Genomic DNA, 20,557 nt, shown 5'->3' on the forward strand with positions numbered 1-20,557 from the left:
GATGTTTTCAGTTTATACTTTGGACTTGGCAATTTGCCGAAAGTGTTAGTGTAAGTTTTTAGTAGAGAATAATCGTATTTCTATATGAACTGAATTGCTCATTCAAAATCTTTGTTCCTTGGGGGTGGAAGCAAGGTTAGGGAGGACATTTCCTGCTGCTGCTGCTCTCTGCACTTAAAACCTTTTACACAATTTTGATTGCTGGAGTACTTGAGTAAAAATTTTATTGTATAGGGATGATGCACAAATTGTTTTGAAGGAATAGTGTTTGTCGTGAACATAAGTGACAGTAGCATAAGACAGCAGGTTAGTGGAGTCTTATGAAGCATTGGGCTTCCTGGGTAGCTCAAATGGTAAAGAATATGCCTGAATACAGGAAGCCTGGGTTTGACTGCTGGGTTGGGAAGATCCCGTGGAGAAGGGCATTGTAACCCACTCCAGTATTCTTGTGTGAAGAATTCCATGGACAGAACAGCCTGGTGGGTTACAGTCCATAGGGTTGCAAAGAGTTGGACACAACTGAGCGATTTTACTCACTTCATTAGGCACTGGATATAACCGACCCCATATTCAGAGACTGCTCACCTTCCACTGTTCTCCATACTTTCCTAGAATGTTTGTATCTGGGGGGAGTAGGGCATATTGAAGATGCATGCCAGAGACTAAAGCAAAAGTGATTATGGTTCTGTTGCTTTCTGGTAAATCTGAAGACTTTTATGCGAGATCTTGACACTATTTCATTCTTGCTTTTCCTCCTAAGTTGAGACAAGGTGCTAAAAGCATATGTTATAGAATGAGCATCTGAGGAAGTATTCTAAATTTGGTAAATGAATGTAAAACTGTTGAAGTGGCTAGCTTTTCTGGAGAGCATCAAGAGTAGGGTGTGTGTGGAGCAGTAAATGAGGCAGAGAAAAAATGGGATGCAGAGAGGGAAAGAGAGAGATAGGGAGAGAATGCCCATGTGTGCGTGTAGTATGTAATATTGAAGAATTTTAGGGAAGAATTAACACTGAATTGGGAACAATTCTGGGCATCTGTGAGATGCAACTGACTATAGAATTAAAATGCCAAAGCCTTCTTTTGCTTGCTTTTCTATACATCTGTTCTCCTGGCTGCTACTGACATTTGTACTTTTTGAGTCTTTTAAGAAATTTTAAGGTGAAGTAACTGATCAGGTCTGTAAGTATTACTCGAAAGATGAGGCAAAATCACAATTGCATTGACTTTTGGAAAACTGTTGATCTGAATGTGAAGTGACATCTAAGAGGCAAGTGGGGCAGAGCTGTTAGCAGATTGTAGATGGTTCATTTCCAAGGCCATGCAGTTATTTCAGTATTGACCCAAGTCTGCAAACACTGTGTGGAAGTATCCATTTCCTTTTTATTTTCAGCTCACAACAAACCAAAAAAATTGTACTACATTTGGAATCATCAGTTGCCTTTCATGATGAAATCAAAGATATGTAAGTTGAAATCTTAATATGAAGATTTTATTTATGAAAAATTTAAATGATTATATTTCTGAAAAGCACTCCAATTTATAACTTGAAGATATAAAAATATAATGTAAGCTTATTCAGTTAGTTAAAAAAACAATATAAAATAACAACACATCAATGGTAAACGGTGTAATACAATATATGTCCACCTGGTCTGTATATTTTAGTAGTAAAGTTCAGTTCAGTTCAGTTCAGTCACACAGTCGTGTCCGACTCTTTGCGACCCCATGAATCGCAGGACGCCAGGCCTCCCTGTCCATCACCAACTCCCGGAGTTCACTCAAACTCACGTCCATTGAGTTGGTGATGCCATCCAGCCATCTCATCCTCTCTCGTCCCCTTCTCCTCCTGCCCCCAATCCCTCCCAGCATTGGAGTCTTTTCCAATGAGTCAACTCTTCACATGAGCTGGCCAGAGTACTGGAGTTTCAGCTTTAGCATCATTCCTTCCAAAGAACACCGAGGGCTGATCTCCTTTAGAATGGACTGGTTAGTAGTAAAGGGAGAACCTTAATTCAAATGTTTAAAAGATAATCTTTAATTGACATGGTTATTAATCTAAATGTGGGTGCTTGAAAGGAAAAAAGACACAGAGAACCTCACAGGTACCAGATCATCTTAATGGAAGCTTGAAACCTGAGAGAAAAATTATCTAATGTCCTGGTCAAAAAAATGCTTCTAAACCCTATAAGCTGATGCAGAATTCATCAGGGTTATAAACCAATAATCACTTTTAGGGGCCAGTTTCTATAAGCTACACTAGCTTCTAGTGTAATGATATAATCTTACTAACTTGTGCATCCTGTGTTGTCACATGGTAAATACTAAGTTAATGACAAGAAGATGAATGATTTATTTAGATGCTAAGATTCTGGTTTGGTGTTATGGTAGCTTATAATTCAGAGAAGTTTAAAATGTAAGCGTATTATTGGATACCCATGACTCTGACTTGCTTATTAGATAACCTAAAAATTCATATGGTTAAACTAAGAAAATAGTGTGAAGTCCTTCTGAAAGCCTGATTTCTGGAGGGGTTCCTAATCATAGAAGTAAAAAAGGACTTTGGGGAAATAACTCTGTGTGCTCATTTTTCCCACCTAGTATTTTTATTTGTGTGAAATCAGATTAATATAATCATCAAAGAAACCTCTAGAAGAATAGGATAAGACTACAGGGAGTGACAGGAAGTCATAAATCATTCTCTCTAGTAGGCTATGTGTGGAAGGGAGGAAGCACAAATTTCACTGATTTGTAGAGGGCGACTTCATTTTCACTTTCACTTTTTCACTTTATGTAAAATAGCAGATCTTTTCTAACTCTGGTTTTGGAGCTTCCTTCTTTCCATGGATTTATCTTGGTGTTACTGCTCATTTAGTGGAGTGCCCTGGAGCTGGGGTCAGGTGACTACTCTTTGAGGGCCAAATCAGGTCTTCCACTTGTTTTTGAAAGGCTCTGAAATTGAGAATGGCTTTTATATTTTAAATGGTTGAAAAAAAAAATCAAAGGAAGAATAATGTTTAGTAACAGGTCAAAATTGTATAAAGTCTAAATTTCAGTGTCCACAACTGCATTTTTATTGGCTCATAGCTGCTTTCATTTATTTACATATTATCTGTGGCTGCTATCACACATCAGTGGGAATGAATACTTGCTGTAGAGACTGAATGGTTGGTTAAGCCTAAAATATTAACTGTCTGGTCCCTTACTGAAGTTGGCCAATCCCTGACTTAAAGCATGGAATTCAGGAAGAACACCATGATGTTCTTCTCAAGATCTGGGCATCAGTGATGGTTTTAGAAAAGGCAGAGGAACCAGAGATCAAATTGCCAACATCCTCTGGATCATAGAAAAAGCAAGAGAGTTCCAGAAAAACATCTATTTCTGCTTTATTGACTATGCCAAAGCCTTTGGCTGTGTGGATCACAATAAACTGTGGAAAATTCTGAAAGAGATGGGAATACCAGACCACCTGACCTGCCTCTTGAGAAATTTGTATGCAGGTCAGGAAGCAACAGTTAGAACTGGACATGGAACAACAGACTGGTTCCAAATAGGAAAAGGAGTTCGTCAAGGCTGTATACTGTCACCCTGTTTATTTAACTTATATGCAGAGTACATCATGAGAAACGCTGGACTGGAAGAAACACAAACTGGAATCAAGATTGCCAGGAGAAATATCAATAACCTCAGATATGCAGATGACACCACCCTTATGGCAGAAAGTGAAGAGGAACTCAAAAGCCTCTTAATGAAAGTGAAAGAAGAGAGTGAAAAAGTTGGCTTAAAGCTCAACATTCAGAAAACGAAGATCATGGCATCTGGTCCCATCACTTCATGGGAAATAGATGGAGAAACAGTGAAAACAGTGTCAGACTTTATTTTTCTGGGCTCCAAAATCACTACAGACGGTGACTGGAGCCATGAAATTAAAAGACGCTTACTCCTTGGAAGGAAAGTTATGACCAACCTAGATAGCATATTCAAAAGCAGAGACATTACTTTGCTAACAAAGGTTTGTCTAGTCAAGGCTATGGTTTTTCCAGTGGTCATGTATGGATGGGAGAGTTGGACTGTGAAAAAGGCTGAGCACCGAAGAATTGATGCTTTTGAACTGTGGTGTTGGAGAAGACTCTTGAGAGTCCCTTGGACTGCAAGGAGATCCAACCAGTCCATTCTGAAGATCAGCCCTAGAATTTCTTTGGAAGGAATGATGCTAAAGCTGAAACTCCAGTACTTTGGCCACCTCATGCAAAGAGTTGACTCATTGGAAAAGACTCTGATGCTGGGAGGGATTGGGGGCAGGAGGAGAAGGGGATGACAGAGGATGAGATGGCTGGATGGCATCACTGACTCGATGGATGTGAGTCTCAGTGAACTCCGGGAGTTGGTGATGGACAGGGAGGCCTGGCATGCTGTGATTCATGGGGTCGCAAAGAGTCAGACTCAACTGAGCGAATGATCTGATCTGATCTGACATAAAATCACCTGTGACAATTGTAAAAATGCAGATTCCTGGGTTCCAATGACACTTTCTACTAAATAGAAACTCATGGAGCCAAGTAGCCTGTGGATTTTGCATTTAACTAGTGCTCATTCGGGTAGTTTTTCCAACCAGTATGGAACCAGAATCTTTGCATTGTGTAGGTAAAGGGAACTGAGCTTCTGGATGCCTAGAACTGACACAGGGTATATAGGCTTCCTGGTTTTACATGACATGTTCATAGATTATCTAAGATAGGCTGGAGCATTCTCTTGGAATTCTACTTTTTTCCTGTGACCTCTTCTCATTTGCAGAGCTCCTAGGAAGCCTTGTTATTGAAATAAGGTCTTATTTGTCTTACTGTATAAAGTGATAGTATGCAGAGTGGAATGTGTATACTCAGTGTCTGTAATCCTCTCACTTCCAGGAATAAAATATTAAAATTGTTAATTTCCCTTTGTAACTTATTTATTTTCTTTGTGAATGAAATAGTGAATAAAACTTAACCATTTGAAAGTTTATAACAGAAAAATGGTGTTTCCCAGTTACACTCATTGCTACCCTCATTCCTTCTCCCCAGAGGCTATTTTCTTTGCCACTTGTTTATATTTCTAAGTAGTATACCCATATTACTATTTCTTGATTTTTCTATTGTAAACATTACCTGTTGTTTTCTGTTATGAAAGATGAGGATTTTGTTCTGTATTCTGCTTACTCATACTCTTGCTTACTGCCATTGCCTCAGTATGTTTATGTAAAATTTTTGTTTAACAATCAGTGGTTACATTATTATGGTAATAGATTGATTGTTTCCTAGATCTACTGCATAGCTATTGTCCTTTGACTTTCCTTCACCATCTTGAAATTCCTTTGTCTCTTTTCTTTGTTGATTTCTTACTTTATTCGCATGTTTTTTTTTATTGCTTTTCTCCTCATTTTGGTGGATCCCATTCTCCAATGGCTTCCTGATAGAAGGTATGTGGGAGATAAACTTTTCAAGAATTTGCTTGTCTGAAATGCCTTGTTTGATAATTTTGATGAAGATAGTGTTGGAGTTTAGAATTTTTTTTTCTTCATAAGACGTTATTTCCTCTACTTCCAGTTTCCAAGATTGCCATCAAGTTCAATGTCATGTTGATTCCTGATGCTTTATTGTTTTCTGGGAACTTTTATAAAGGTTTCTTTTTCATCCAGTGATCTGAAATTTCACAATTATATGTCTGATTGTAGATCTTTGTTCTTTTATTGTGTGGAGTACTTGGTTAATTTCAACCTAGGCACTCATATCCTTCAGTTCTGAAAACTTTATTCTTGTATTATTTTTATTTTAGTTCCCTCTTTTTTCTCTATTCTCTCTTTCTAGAATTCTTATTAATTAGATATGGGAACTTCTGTATTTATTTTAATTTTTTCATTTCTCTCTTTTCCATCTGTTTTGCAGTCCTGTTGTTCAGTCATGTCTGACTCTTTGTGACCTCATGAACTGCAGCATGCAGGCTTCCCTGTCCTTCACTATCTCCCACAGTTTGCTCGAACTCGTATCCATCAAGTCAGTGATGCCATCCAACATCTCATCCTCTGTCTTCCCCTTCTCCTCTTGCCCTCAGTTTTTCCTAGAATCAGGGTCTTTTCCAGTGAGTCAGATCTTCTCATCAGATGACCAAAGTATTGGAGCTTCAGCTTAAGCATTGGTCCTTGCAATGAATAGTCAGGGTTAATTTCCTTTAGGATTGACTTGATTTTCTTGCTGTCCAAAGGACTTTCAAGGGTCTTCTGCAATACCACAGTTCAAAAGCGTAAATTCAACATTAAAAAAACTAAGTTGTTGGCACCCCATCCCATCACTTTATGGCAAATAGATGGGGGAAAAGTAGAAACAGTGACAAATTTTATTTTCTTGGGCTCCAAAATCACTGCAGATGGTGACTGCAGCCACAAAATTAAAAGACACTTGCTACTTGGAAGAAAAGCTATGACAAACCTGGACAGCATATTAAAAAGCAGAGATATCACTTTGCTGACAAAAATCCCTGTAATCAAAGCTATGGTTTCTCTAGTAGTCACATATGGATGTGAGGGTTGGACCATAAAGAAGGCTGAGTGCTGAAGAATTGCTGCTTTTTAGTCCTACTTTCTGGTATATTTTATCACCCTTATCTCCCAATCCATATATTAAACTTTTTTTGGCTAACATTTTTATTTCCAAGAGGTCTTTCTTTCTCTGTGTTATTCTTTGGTTATATTAATAACACATTATTCTTGTTTCACAGTTATAGTATCTTCTAGTAGAGCTCTAGTTATAGTTTGCCATTGTTGTTTTAATCTGTGCTGTATTTCTTCTGAGTGCCTTTTTTTTTTCTCCTCTGTTAGTTTTGATCTCTGTTTTTCATGTCAGAGACCTTCCTCAAGTTTCTGATGATCTTTGGCCCTTTGTTCATATTAACAAATGAGACATAAAAAGCTTAATGATGAAATTTCTGTATGTACAATTGAGGGTTATCTATTGGGGAGCTTCATAATAGGATAGAAAGGCAATGAGCAGGTTTTTCACTTTGGTATAGCCAAATAATGTAGCTATTCACTTAGCAGTTCCATTTCCTCAGAGGAATTTTTAGTTTCATGCATGGATGGAATAAATGTGGCTTCTAGCATGCCAGTAGCTGAGAAACGCAAGGCGGGGCTGGAGGTCTCATCTTTCTGTATGCAGAATTTAACTTGATCATTCTCAGTACAGTGCCTCACTCAACCATGCAAAGCTTTCTAGAAAGTAAACTTACTGTTTTTTGCCAGAATGTGTAGGTTGGGGTGAGGGGTAAGAGAATTCATTCAGCTGCATAAAACAGAGATGGGATCTTCCAATGAATCCTCAAAACTTCTAGACAGTACCTCTAGTTTCTGAGTCCTTCTAGGAGAAATCTGTATTGTGAGTTGAGCTTTCTAGTCACTTCACTTCTCTCAGACCCCTGCTCCTGCCCCCATTACTTGCAAGATTGCAATTTTCTGTTATCTCTAATAAATCTTTTACTGTCACTTTTGTGGGGTTGGGACAAAGTAGTGATAAATGTGTGAATGTAATATACTGTGTTTAATGGGTCAAGTAGAATTCTTTATTTTTCTAAATTATCTAATAAAAATTCATATTGATGTATGTGTTTTAATAATTTGGGAGTAAAGAAACACATGCATGTAATTTGTACACACATATTTGAAGGTGTGCTCAAAATATTACTGCTGGAAGGTATTGGATAAGAAACACATTAGAAACTACTAATTTTAAAGATATATAGTTAAATTTTTGAAAACTATTTGAATATTAAGATGTTGAACAGGATTTCTTAAGTCAGAAATACTAAAAAATTTGCAAGAGAAAAACATAATAAAGCTTGGTTGTATTGCTTTGTATGCACATAAAAGCAAGTATACTAGTTTCCATAGCTTTTTAGAAGATATCATTGGGTGGAAAATTTAAGAATCATAGTTAGCCCTATTTATGAGAGAATTTTCTTATAATTAGAACTATTCAAAAATGAAATTTGCTACTTTAAGATTTTATTTTTACCTTAATAATCTGTGTTTTTCACCTCTTTTCTTTCATCATGCACATTTATGTCAAGTTTCCAGAGCTATTGTACGAGAGGTTTTGCTTTTTGGTGATTTACTAGGCTAGAAAAGCTTTAAAGTTCTCCTAGGTCTGATCTATTATTTATAAAAATCAGATCTAAAGTTGTAAAACACTATATTAGGGTCAGTTTAAGTAAGCAACACAGAATGCAGAGTACTACTTAACGTGTATAGTGTATTTTGTAGTTATAACTTCATCTTTGCTATTAATATTTGTGGCTAAAGGTTTATCTGATTAGTATGACTTACAGAAGGTGTTCCTCGATAGGGCTTCTGCACAGCTCCTTGACAGTTTGAAAGAAAGGCCTTGTCTTGATGGGAGACATCCATCCATTCCACTGGGCTATCTTTCATGTGGAATGAAAGTAATTAGATGTCTGGCTTTAGTAGTAGAGTATTAAGTCTTATCTTGAGGACACCCAAGGTTTATGTGATACCCAGGCATCAGTCAATTAGACTGAGAGGAAAAAAAAAAAAAAGTCAATTTTATGAGTCTATCTACATGAGTCAGGCATTTGATTATCCTGAGAAAACAGGGGTCTGGCTCCTTTCAGTGAAGCTTTCCTTCTGCAATCGATTAACTGCTGACTCTATTTCTATTGACCTTCACTAATTTTGTTGCCTGGTCTGTCATTCCTTATCTGGAGTGAGAGGGAGGCTCCTCTGTAAATATCAACTGTTGAGGTTAAGGGAGGCACCATCTATTCTGGGATGGATCTTCATAGTGTGTGGCTGTGTGGAGGGCTGTTCTTGAGCTTCCACCTAACACATTTTCTAATACCAAGTTTTAAGTTCCTGCTCTCTCTTTTATATATAAAGCAGTTGTTGGTCAGCCATCATCAGTATAGATATTTACAAACTAGAATTTGACTTTGTTTTTACTTCTTTTATTTTTATATTATTAGTTACATTAATAACTAATATATTATTAATATATTAATTGTTTATATTCTAACTAATGTAAAATCCTGCCTTTATATGGAAATGGAGTTTAGAGACTCAATAAATTATTTCTTCCTAGCTAAAGATTAACTGGTGGTATTTCATTTTACTCTGTTTCTTTTTATCAAAAAAATGTAGTGGCTTGTTTAAAACAACAAACTTGACCTATTTATTTAATTAGAATAAATAATTGGAACACTCACAGTGTTCTAGTGCTGCTGGTTTCATGTTATTTGTTGGATATTATTTGAATCTCTGTATTTCCTAAATTGTCTAAAATTTGTTGGGTTGAGTCATATCAGATTTCTGTAATTTTAAGACAAAGTTTCTGAAGTCTAGCTGAATTATAAGTTAGCTATTAGACACAGAATGAGGAATTCACTGGGATAGACTTCTTTCTGACTGAGCTGTCTCTCCAGAGTGGCATACGATTCATTACTGCTAAATACTTCTTCCCTTATCACCTTAAGTCAAACTTAAATGTGACATTTATAAACTGTGATGCATTTAGATCCAAAGAAGTTGGACATTCTAGAAAGGCAGGGCAGTGTAGGCTTAAGAGTACAAATTTGCTTCTGTTTTGACTGTCCCACATAATATGTGTAAAATGGAGCTACTACGAATTTAGTTCTCATCTGAGCCTGAAGAACTTTGTCCTTTGCTTCTCTCCAACACGTAGCTGTAGTTTTATTGAATGAAGTCATATGAAGGTACCTGAGCATCCTGTTTTATTTCTCATTTCTACACCATCACTATTTCCTTTATCCATTATTATCTTTTTCTTTTTAGTTGGCATGGCGATTTTTCAAGACAAAGTTGATGTACTTTGATGTAGTTTTTTGCTTTGAAACTTCTGATGATCCAAAATAGGGTAGATAACTCCTTCCTTTATGCCACTCCCTACCAAGTACTACAACCTTTGTTACACTGTGTGGTTATTTTATTAACATGCAAGTCTCTCTTAAGACTCTGCACTCCAAGTGCTCAATAAATGTTGAATGAATGCTATTTATTATGTCTAGAATGTGTTGCATCAGTTGTCAATTGCTGTATAAATCCCTAGATTTATGGGTGAAAGCAACTCTGATTTGTCTGCACGGTTTTTCTGTTGACCTCACTTGATCTCACTGATGTGACTGTGGTCTGCTGGCAGTTTGGGGATCAGAGGGTCTTATATAGCCTTATTCATGTGTCTGGCACCTCAGTTGGAACAGTTGGAGTGACCAATCCTCTCTCTCTTTGTGATCTTTCATCTGCGCTCCTTCACATGATGGTGGGCTAGTCCTAAAGAATGGGTGCTTCTAAAGCCTCCATGATGTCATATTTGCTGGTATTCCCTTGACCAAATCAGGTCACGTGGTCAAGCTCAGAGTCAGTGTGGGAAAGGACTATACAGGAGCCTGGATGCCAGAACACATGGTTCATTGGGGGCCACTAATGTAATAATTCAGGATGTTTACTTATCTCCATGGTCTAGCTTTTAAAGAACTTTGTTCAAAACTCCTTTTTTCTCCTCTAAAAAGCCTTCCATGTTTCCCCTAAAGATTTTTTAATGTGTTTCTATTGCTCATAGTCCTCAATTATCTCACCTGGAAGCAGCAGTGAGGTGTTCATCCAGAACTTGGAGAATGCATTCATTTTTACTTCAGCTTACTCCAGAAAAATTTAAGGCAATTTGGAAATAGAGGGTGTAGGGTCACCTTGGAAACTTTAACTGTATAGCATATAAGATTTAGTACTATATGTACTATAAGATTTAGTACATATTGATTCAAAATTCAAGTCAGTCTTTACTGAAGGTATCAATATATCTAAAAGAAATATGTTGTTTTTTCAAATTTCAGTTTTGAAAAGATAAAAGCAAAACCCTGGATACTCTGTGTTGCTAAGCGCTTAGGAAGAAGGGCACTCTTGGGTGCCATGGGATTGGAATTGGAATTGTTCTCTAAAGCCATTTGGTAATCTGTATTGAGACCTTAAAAAGTTCATTTTTTGTCAGATCCAGTGATTCTACTTCTAGAAAGTTACTCTAAGGGAATAATCAGGACAGTTTTGTGCAAAGATGTTTATTGATTCATTATTTATGCAGAGAAAAGGGAAAAAAATCCAAATTGGGAAATGATGATGTTTTTCAACAATGAATGATGATTGTTCCATGGAACAGTTCTGTAGTGGAATATTATGCCATCGATAAGAAGTGGTCTATAGGAAGAAATTGCTGTGACTTTGGAAATTACTCACAATTTAAAATGTAAGTGATTCAAAGGTATATAGAGGATTAATTCATTCTGTAAAACCCTGAATATGTGTGTATGTTCAGTGATCACAAATGTATTAACACACTTTGTTTGGCACTAGGGCTTTTTTGTAAAGGAGAAAGACAGTCACTCCCCTCACTCTGCTTACAGATTTGTGGAAAAAATAGATGCTGAAAGGCTTTGATGCTGAGGAGGTAATAGCTATATTTACACTGGAAATGGAAAGACTAAGAAGAAAAAGGAGGAAGCCAGAGAGCTTGTTGGTTTGAAAAGACTGAGTGAGTTTTGAAGGGATTAAATATATTTTGGGGGTGGGAAAGAATTGTAGGTGTGAAATATTAATAGAGAATAAATCAAATGAGGTAAAAAGATTTTTAAGAATTTCTAGTAAATATATTCCTGCTTTTTCTTTTCCTTTTTTTAAAATAAGGGACTTTTGCAAATATTTAAGTTACTTTTCAGTTATTTTAGATGCTGAACTGAAATATCTTTAGATATGACACCACACTGACAAGGAACATTCCAGAGCCCCCTGCTTACCATGGGATACATATACCTGCGGGGTTCCTGGGTGGCGCTAGTGGTAGAGAAACCACTTACCAACACAGGAGATGTAAAGAGACGTGTGTTTACTCCTTGAAGAGGATCCCCTGGCGGAGAGCATAGCAACCCATTCCAGTATTCTTGCCTGGAGAATCCCGTGGGACAGAGGATCCTGGCGGGCTACAGTCCACAGGATAACAGAGAGTTGGACATGACTAAAGTGATTCAGCATGCACACATGCATGTACATATATGCATACATCTCTCTCTGCAAATGTAATAAATGTTGGGGCGAAATGCATTCCACTATCTAGGATTACAGGTAATTTAAATGTTCTTAATTTTTTTTTTGCAGTTATAAAAGTATATACATACATTAAAATTAGATATACTTAAAAAATGAGTTAATGAGGGAGTAGGCTGGTCAGCAGGGAAAGCATGCCATTGTCTTGGCCAGGAGTAGGGTGACTGTCATCTTAATGATTCAGGTATTCTCAGCAGGTTTCACTAGTGTGGAGATGGATTCTTCATGGTGTCATAGCCTGAAGTCATCAAATGTGTGTTGCATTTAAGTCATTGCCCTAGTTTTGACTCTGTAGTTAGCTATATATATTTTTTGAGTATAAGCAAGGTTGAGAATGTGTAGGAAGATCTGTCTTCAGAAGCAGAGTGAACACGTTGTGTCATCACAAGCCCTCTGTCCCTAATCCTCATAATAATACATGTTTCATTATAAACTGGGTGCATGCTGAGTCATTTCAGTCATGTCTGACTCTCTGCAACCCCATGGACTGTAGCCTGCCAGGCTCCTCTGTCCATAGGATTTTCCAGGCAGGAAAACCGGAGTGGGGTGCTTTCTCTGTTCATTATCAACTCATTAGTTAGAATTCCAGCTTATGCATTAAAGTTGGTAAGCTCAGTTAATATAAGTTAATGTTACAGAGACAGATTCATGCTCAGTGTGCTGACAAAATCAGATGTTTGAGCTTTCTAGGGAGCAGGCTAGGCCTTGGACATGGAAATTTACCAAGGTAAGTCCAGCCTGAGAAGCTTCTTGGCAGTGTGCCATGTGACCTGTTCTGTTAACACTTGCACCTGAATATATGTTCATTTTCCTTACTATTCAACATTATTTACTTAAACTTTATAGAACCCTGTCTATTTTCTTGTTTTTCTTACCAGAGGGAAGAACCTTTGAAAGCAGATAGTTCTTTTTTATTTTTTAGCATGTAGCACATTACTGGGCATAAAGCATGTATTTAATATTTATTGGAAAAAAACAAATATATTAATTGAGGTTAATTGCTACACATATTTAACCATATGTACAAGGGAAAATATAGATAGATCTTGGAACATCCTCTTTTGGATTATTTATACTTATGTTAATCTAATAATCAAATAAATACATTTATAAACTATTATTCTATCTTCTCATCCCCTGTACAGCTCTCTGGGTGAGCACTGCTGTAGTGTTATTAGAAGTGGGTGATGTTTACGGTGATCTCTGTTCTGATGTAGTATCATTTGTAAGAAATGACAGGACTGGGTGGATGTAGCTAAGTGTAGCTAAGGTAAGAAATCAGTCTATCGGCTTTAAGTCTGTTCCCATGACATTTTCTTTTGTTGTTTTAAAAGTCTACTCTTCCATAAAAAAATATGTAAAATGAATGCATCAAGAGCTCAAGAATGAGGAGAGTGTTGTCATTTTCGCCCCCTTTTCAATAAAACTGATTAAAACAGATGGAGGAGAAAGGTAAATACTTGTGATCTCCTTTCAGTCGGCCTCTGTTGAACTCACTTGGCATGAAATAAGGCCTGCCTGCAGAGAAGGGTCCTTCAGGAGACCCCTCAGGTTTCTCCTTCATCCAACGGGATTTCTTTTTTACTCTGAGTAACGCTTTTGTGCTCTCGGGAGGAAAACAGCTAACAAGGTTAGATGTGAACAATGGGCTCCACATGTATCGTGCAAATTTCTCAAATTTCATTTGTACAAAACTGCTCTATGACATTTCCTCCACTCCAGCTATGGTCTGTACCTCTGGGGAATGTGGGCACTGTGGCTAGGTCAACCCTACAATGAAGCTGCTTTCTTGGTCTCAATAGGCACTTTATGCCCATTCAAAAAGAAACACTTTGAAGGCTCGCTCTCTCTCCATCTCAGGGCATGTGAACAATGCTGTGCAGAGAGAAAGAGCCAGCTTGAGTTGAGCCCAAGGGAATCAGGCTAACCTTGCTGAGGGATCTTAGAACTGGCTCTAAGGCTGACTGGGGGACACAGGACATGTTTGAAATACCTTTGACTGTTTTACTCATGGGTAGGGTTTTTTTTTTTTTTGCATGTTTTAGATTGGAGCCCTATGCTAAGTCACTTCAGTTGTGTCCGACTCTGCGACTCCATAGACGGCAGCCCACCAGGCTCCCCTGTCCCTGGGATTCTCCAGGCAAGAACACTGGAGTGGGCTGCCATTTCCTTCTCCAATGCATGAAAGTGAAAGTAAAGTCGCTCAGTCGTGTCCGACTCCCAGCGACCCCATGGACCGCAGCCCAACAGGCTCCTCCGTCCACGGGACTCTCCAAGCAAGAACACTGAAGTGGGGTGCCATTGCCTTATTCCCCTTTAAACTGTTTCTATGTATTTTATGTACAATATTATATAGACCAAATATAATAATTATCTTTTTAAAAAAATATAGGATAATTACAATATTTTGATGATTTTTTGCCATACATCAATTTGAATCAGTCATAGGTATACATATGTATGTCCCCTCCCTCTTGTACCTGCCTCCGGTTGCAGCACTATAGTAGCTAGGACCTGGAAGCAACCTAGGTGTCCATTGATAGATGAAGGGATAAGGAAGTAGCGGTACACATACACAATGGAATGTTACTCAGCTATAAAAAGAAACACATTTGGGTCAGTTCTAATGAGGTGGATGAACCTAGAGCCTATTATATAATAACTATCTTTGAGAATAATCCTCAAGAGGAATTTTTGAATTATCTACCATTTCAAGCCCATTGTTTTTCAGCTTTTGCAATTTTCAGGGAAAGTTTTTGTTCTAGAGGAAACGTTTTGTAGTAGATTTCAGTGGAAAAAAAAAAGAAAAATTTAAGAAAAAATTACAGGTTAGTGAAAAAAATTAATGAAAATTTGGTGAAATAAATAATCCTGATTTGAGGGTTATAAGAAAGCAAGAAGAAACATTCCACTCTGTTAGATTAAAGATGCAAAAGTCAAGAGTCCTGTGAGCAGGTAGAATTTGTGATTCCTGAGGTTTAGCAAAAGAGGAAAATAGAATCTAGAGGGAAAAGTATTAACGATGCATGGTTGTATTGGCTCTGTAAACATACATTTCCATAGGGTAGCATCTCATTTGTATGAAATCATGCTAGCCAGTGACTTTGGTGGTTATTTGGAGAAGGAAACGGCAACCCACTCCAGCATTCATGCCTGGGAAACCCCATGGACCAAGGAGCCTGGTGGGCTACAATCCATGGGGTCGCAGAGTCGGACACGACTGAGAGACTTCTGTGTGTGTTGGTGGTTATTAATAGGAAACCAACACAAATGGGCTTATGCAAAAGGAGAATTTAATGGCCATCAGAAGTGAAAGGTAGTAAGGGCTGTATGATGAAGGGACTCAGATGGTATGACCAGAGCTCTACTTCTCTCCGTCTCTCCATTTCTTCTTCCTTCAGATTGTCTACCCTGCATGGGCAGCAGCGTTGCTGCACCTGTTTCAGCCTCAGCGCTTCACTACCCACTGCCTCTTTTCCACTTGATCCTGAGAACTTTTTAGATTCACTCTGATTGAACTGGTTTAGATCACATGCCCATCCTCTTCCCAATCATGAATATGATTTAGAGAAATTCTATGCGTTGATTGCCTTAGGTCTGGGTGGTTGACTTCCTCTGGGGCTTGGGGAGCCCTGAGCTGTCCAGTAGCTTGAAAGAGAGCAAGGGGTGAGCTCTGAAAATTAAGGGCATAAGAAAGTATAATGAAAGCTGGAAAGGCAATGATAAATGTCTGTCATATCTACCAAAATCTTATTTTAAAACATGTAATTTTCTTACCTTCTTCAATAGTTTATTGTATAATTATGGCTGATTCGTGTTGTTGTATGGGAGAAACCAACACAACATGGTAAAAATTAAAAAACAAAAAAATAATTTAAAAAATGAAAAAAGAAATAAAATTTTGTGAAAGCCCTACCTAGGTAAATAAAATTTACTGTTTTTAGTAATTGATAAGTTTTTCAAATTTCTATGCTGACTTGTGTGAAGGCAATCATATTTAATATCTTCACATAGGCTTTTTAAAAATGTTTATTGAGAAGGCATGGGCTAAATAGGAATTTGTATCTTTTATATCCTGTCTCTTCTATCTTAGTCATAGAAGTATGCAGTGAACCTCTAACAAATTGCACTTCCTGGGTGGGGTGGAATGTGCTCTTCTCAGATAGACTGTGGATTATCCTCTACAGGAGTAATACCTGTGGGACAGTAACTAAGTAAGGATCAGATCTAGGAAGGTGAATTGGAAGGAGAAGACCCTATCCAGTGGCTCTGGCCACCTGAGTTAGCCAGGAGCCTCCAGACTCTCACACTCTACCTCTTGACTTTAGAAGTGAGCAGCTGTCACAGGTAGGTCAGCTTGGTGAATCTGTAATCTGTTTTCTGTAGGCTGTTTTTGTATAATGTTCCTTCTACAACATATCTTTCTTTCTTCATGTTTTATGAAAGATACTTGAGTCCTATTCATGTCTGAATTTATGTAAACATTAAGTCTGTCCACATTTTTTCCCCTACCACAATACCTTATCAGTGATTACCTGCCTCTCATTAGTCCAAGAGGCTTCCCTGATAGCTTAATTGGTAAAGAATCCACCTGCAATGCGGGAGACCTGGATTTGATCCCTTGGTTGGGAAGATCCCCTGGAAAATGGAAAGGCTACCTACTCCAGTATTCTGGCCTGGAGAATTCCATGGACTGTATAGTCCATGGGGTCACAAAAAGTCAGACACAACTGAGCAACTTTCACTTTCATCAGTCCAAGACTTGAGGATTCAGTGGCTATGTAATCTTTATTAACTCTGCTATGCCTAGGGATATGTTTAAGATATGAAGTAATTTCAGTTATTAGAAGAAACACCAATAAGATGCAGATTATATAGATTGTAAAGCTTAATTGAAGGCTAGTATTCTTAAAACTTAATCCTATTCCATATTTTCTTAATAACTTTTCTTTAATTGTAAACTTTAACATTCCAATGCCCTCATGGATTTCTAGACAACTGAAGCTCTTTCTGTGCAGATGACCCCAGGCTGTTGAGCTTTCTTAATTTTGGTATTTCTCTATTTCTAATAGCTGTCACTTCAGAGAACTGTCGGTGTAACTGGTTTTAGGACACCACTGGGCTTCCATCTTATTTTCTAAGATAAGGAGAACTGAATCAGCTTGCATGTCACATATAATTCAAGTGCATGCATTTAATGCACTTATTTTGGAGTACTGAGTTTGGTTTTCTGAGTGTCATCCTTCTCTCCTAGTATTTTCTGGGTTCTGGGTGTGAAAAAAAATGGCAAGGAGAAATTGGATCTTTGCATCTTGCCAATGACAGATGTCTACTGTTTACAGTGATGGACCTAGGTTAAAACTAACTTTAGCAACTTCATGCTTTATAAATGACCAAATGGTTTTCTTTCAGTTATTCTGTTAATAATAATATTTTCAAATTATGGAAGAAACTCAATGAATGTATGTTGGTTTTGCTGTTGGCATAGAGATGTGAAATAAAGCAGTAACAAGTGGGCCTGGCTTTTTGCTGAACTATGATATGAGGGCCTCAGGGACCCTCACACATCCCCTCTTTTGCTCTTTTCCTGTTTCCTGGGCCCCATTCTCCACCTGTTTTTGCTTCCAGATATGCAGGGCTCTCAGGCTACTCGGCAGTCAGGGTTTGTCCCTGCCCACCAAGGTCTTCCAGCTCCAGGCAGTGCATTGTGCCCTCATTTGCTCTTCCAACCAATCATCTAAACTAGACACAGCAGATTCCTAATCTAATTAGACAGAGCAGATTCCTCATCTTGCATCTGGATCCCACTAGATGCCACTAATAGAGATGAGTGCCGCTTCCAAAACTAAGCCTCATGAAAAGTCTTAATGCACTGGAACACATAATATATTATTACTCGTGAGGTTGCTGGCATTTTGATAAGAAACTCTTAAGGACCATTTAGATTTATAGCAAAGGAATGCTCATCCTAAAGTGAAATTTCAGGCAAATCTATGGTCCAGTTGGCCTAGAGGAGACAGCTTTCTCTGTCTCCTCTGGGGCAGACAAATCCCTTTCTTCCTAGACTTTGTTCCCATCTCACACCTTCAGTAGGCTTTCTGAGAACACCTCCCCTGCCCTTATATCCAGGCTGGCAGGAGATTCCTTTCCAGCTGTGTTCCTGCCAGGTCCACATCCAGGTATGGCCTGTTTGCGATGGTTTCCACCAGTTCTTGGAAGGATCTCCCTCATATACAGTCCTATTCCAGATTTGGTCCTCCTACCATCTTCAGTTGACCATTCTGAAGCCACATTCCATCTGTTTTGTGATAGAATCCTGTTGCCTTCCATCTGGAATCACTCCAGAGATGCCATATCTATAATATGAACTTACTCTGTGAGTATTAACATCTCCTTGGGGATGCTGACTCTTCCCCCAGGTTTTCTCATTTTCCTACCCCCCTTCTCTCTAGTTCTGGCTCTCTGTCTCCCACTGCCTTGCACTACCCACTCAGCCCTGTAGATATTGCTGCAAACAATGGAGTTCCAGTACAGAGCATGGTAAGTGCATATGGATGACACAAAGCCATTTGTAGTAAAGGAAAATTCATGATTTGGACCTCTGTTACCCCACAGAGGTACACTCATTCCACTCTGTCACAGACACATACCCCTTCCCTGGTTCCCCCAGAGTCTTCGTTTTTCAAAGATCAAACATTTCATCCCTCCTAGGATAGGATTACCAGATTCTTCATCATTCTGACCATTTTCTTACAGGGAAATCCACTTTGTCAATGTCTCACTGAAAATTTGCTGTCCAAAAAGGAACAAAATATAGGCAGCATGAGAGTTCACACAAGTGTTTTATCATCCAGCCCATATTTCTCCATCTTGTCCATGAAGATATCATGGGAGACTTTATAAAAATGCCTTGCTGAAATCTTTGCATGGATTTACCATGTCAAAAAGGAAATTGGGTTATGTCATATAAAGAATACACACAATCACATGTGGGACAACATTTACACATTATAACTTAATGTGCAAAGAAAAATAGTATTCTTTATTTTCCATAAGTGATATCATACTGCCCTCAATCCCATATTCCATTTGGAAGCAGGAAAAATAAATCTAAAGCTTATCAATTCTTGGTCTTGGTAAATGAGTTTCTTCTGTTTTTAAATAGTCTCTGTTAGGTGAGCTCAGTATCTTCTGGATAATTATTTATTCAGATCCAAGACTCAGACTTCTTACCAGAAAGGGTATTTCTCTCCTTTCAAAGATTTGCCCTCTACTTCCTGATCCCTAGGGTGCTATATGGGCATCAGTGAGGGGGCCTCAGGTAGTTCATCCTGGTCAGGGTCTTTGCACAGTCTTTGGCATCTTCACTGGTCACTGTAGAGATGTTCCTTATCTCTTAATCATTGGATGTCCTTTTGGCATCTTCTGATGGAGGCTTTAACAAGGCTCATTGTGAAGCATCTGTCTGCTATAAGTTGGAGCCCATTTTTCCACCCTGAAGAGTCCAGGTAAAAAGTGCAGAGACAGAAAAGATGACAGTGAACTGATGACCGCTTGGGGTTAAGAATGGGCACACTAGCACACTAGCAAGAATTGGGCTAGCTGCCTTGGCTCAGGCCAAAGGAGAAGCTCCTGCTCAAGCCAGCCTTGGATCCCCTCATCCATTTTGGCTGGGGGCTTGGGGGAAGGGAGCGAGTTGTAGAGGAGTGCTTCTGCACATCTGTGATCTCGATGTGAAAATCTGTGTTTCAGGTCTTCAGTTTCAGAAATGGGAGGATTTCAAAGTAAGGGCTCATGTGCACATTTATTTGTGTGAGCAAACCAACCTCTGTCATCATGGAAGCAGGGGACAGAGAGGACAGAGCACGTGCTTGGAGACAGAACTGGGTTTATTCCAACTGACTCCCTGTTGACCCTAGAAAAGTTATTGAACTTTTCTGAACCTCAGTTTCATCATCCGTACAACAGGGGTAATAAATGCCTATATGATTAAACGAAAAAAATGTTCATCAGTAAGTGACAGCTATAATTGTAAATCATAACAGTGTCTTTCCAGCACAAACACTGTTTTTCTAACATTCTGAGGAGATTACAGCTTGCTTCTTTTACCATCGATTGGCTTCATTAAGTATGACATTTCCCCCTAATGCAACCATTTTTCTTTGAGACAAATGCCTTTTTTTTCTCTCCTCAGAGGGATGTGTTTCTTCTTCTTCCTGACAGAGCCCAGGATCCCAGTGAACATCCTTCCTCTCCTTCCCCTTAGGATCCTGGGCCACACTGGCCCTGCCTCATTGCCATCATTACTCTGCCCAGAGAAGCCTGGTAGAAACTCCTTTGTGGCTTTTTGACATCAATCCTGAGGATGTTCAAGATGGATTAAGAAAAGTCCTCTAATAGTTTTTACTTTTC

At 38.5% G+C, this 20,557-nt stretch overlaps 1 protein-coding gene across 1 annotated transcript in view; it reads left to right on the forward strand.

Moving 5' to 3' along the window:
• Positions 1-17,661, forward strand: part of DTWD2 (DTW domain containing 2) — a 107,748-nt gene extending 90,087 nt beyond the window's left edge. The window contains exon 6 of the mRNA XM_061423001.1: positions 1-17,661. This exon is cut by the window's left edge and continues 17,683 nt beyond it. The gene's annotated coding sequence lies outside the window, so the exon portion shown is untranslated.
• Positions 17,662-20,557: the final 2,896 nt, after the last annotated feature.

Source organism: Bos javanicus, chromosome 7 (assembly GCF_032452875.1).
Source record: "Bos javanicus breed banteng chromosome 7, ARS-OSU_banteng_1.0, whole genome shotgun sequence".
Lineage (NCBI taxonomy): Eukaryota > Metazoa > Chordata > Mammalia > Artiodactyla > Bovidae > Bos > Bos javanicus.